Source organism: Pezoporus wallicus, unplaced genomic scaffold (assembly GCF_028554395.1).
Source record: "Pezoporus wallicus isolate ANWC-B61680 ecotype Strahan unplaced genomic scaffold, APGP_CSIRO_Pwel_v1 contig_5815, whole genome shotgun sequence".
NCBI lineage: Eukaryota > Metazoa > Chordata > Aves > Psittaciformes > Psittacidae > Pezoporus > Pezoporus wallicus.
This window is the reverse complement of record NW_026639212.1, coordinates 131,284-133,311: the sequence shown is the minus strand read 5'-3', so window position 1 is coordinate 133,311 and position 2,028 is coordinate 131,284.

Here is a 2,028-nt window from a genome sequence, read left to right as displayed (position 1 = left end):
CTTATGAGACCTTGCCTGGATCATCCAAATTCTGGGACCCTACTGCAAAAAAGACATAGATCTGTTAGAGCAATTCCAGAGGAGGGCCATGAAAATTGTTGGAGACCTGGAAAACCTCTCCTATGAGGAATGCTGAGAGAGTTGGGTTTGTTCAGCTTGGAGAAGAGAAGGCTACCAGGAGACGTGGTTGCAGCCTTTCAATACTTAAATGAAGCTTACAGGAAAGTATAAGAAAGACTTTTTACCATGGCCTGTAATGACAGAACAAGGGGAAATTATTTTAAACTGAAAGAACATATGTATAAATTGGACATAAGGAAGAAATTTTTTTACAATGAGGATGTTGAGCCACTGAAACATGTTGCCCAGACAATTTGTGGATGTACCATCTTTGGAATTGTTCAAGATCAGGTTGGAAAAGGGCTTAGAGGAACATGAAGTGGTGCAAGATGTCCCTGCCTATGGCAAGGGGTTTGAACCAGGTGCCTTTCAAAGGTTCCTTCCAATCCCAACAATGATTCTGTGAATCTATTCTTGTGTCTGACTATCCAGCATAACTGCAAAAGTTACAAAAAATGGTAAATTCTGAAGTGAAAAAGCCTGTTGATATTAAAGTAGCAGAGATGAAACCAACTATGAAGAAAAAACAGGAGAAAGGAAATGAAAATAAGCATAAAGCAATGTAGAAAATCCCATCCTTTTACAGAGAGTAATCAGTTCACTGTGGATGATTACCATACTAAATGAGGTCTGGCGGTTAGAATTGTTAGGTATATACAGAAGTATCACTTTTAAACACTGCAGTAGTTTTTAAAAGATTCAGATGTTAGGAATTATCAGGGAAGCAACTCAGAAAGAGAAAAGCAAATATTACGCTATCTTAAAGTCTGTAACAGAACTGAATCGTAGGCTTGGAAAGGACTTTAAGATCATCTAGTTCCAGCCCCCCTGCCATGGGCAGGGACACCTCACACTAAACCATACCACCCAACGCTCTGTCCAACCTGGCCTTGAACACCGCCAGCAATGGAGCAATCACAGCTTCATTGGGAAACCCATTCCAGTGACTCACCACCCTTACAGTAAAGAACTTCTTCCTTATATCCAATCTAAACTTCTGTTTAAGTTTTAACCCGTTACCCCTTGTCCTGTCACTGCAGTACCTAATGAAGAGTCCATCCCCAGCATCCTTATAAGCCCCCTTCAGATACTGGAAGGCTGCTATGAGGTCTCCACGCAGCCTTCTCTTCTCCAGGCTGAACACCCCCAACTTTCTCAGCCTGTCTTCATACGGGAGGTGCTCCAGTCCCCTGATCAGCTCACCTCACAAGTGTGTCAAGTTCCCTCTGAATGCCATTCCTTCCCTCCAGTGTATCAACTGAACCACAGAGCTTGGTGTCATCACCGAAGAAGACACATGTATACAGAAGCATGAAAAGGGTGATGCAAAGCAGCTTGCATTGAAAAATCAATAAGTTTATGTTTAAATATAAAAGTATACTTCACCTGGGAAAGAGCTAAAGAAAGTGCATAGAGCAGGGATGAATTGCAGCAATGTCAGAAAACCTGTGGCATGGATAACGTGGTTTAGAGGATGGTGGCTTTTTAAATTTTCTCTTACAATAAGTGAGAGTTTTTTCTAAGTAGCTAGAAGTTACTGAAAACTCCACTTTCTTTTAATAATAAGATATAAATCATTAAATCACTTTTGTACTTTGAAAATACTGCCTTTTTTATAAGATATGAATTATTTCAGTGGAAAAACCATGGGTGTCAGAAAAAAACAATTTAGGTAATGAATTGTCCTATGGGACTCAAAATCATAAATCCTCTCCAATATTACTTAAGTTTCTTTCACAAGATATCAAATGAATGTAAATTAATTGTAGAACTCAGTAATTCCTATTGAGAAAGAAATGAATTGACATTGTATGAACATTTTTTCATTTATTAAAAAAGTAACAACATAGACAGGGGCCTCTATATGGTCCTGAAATATAATTCTGTTCAGACTTTGAAACAGATGTT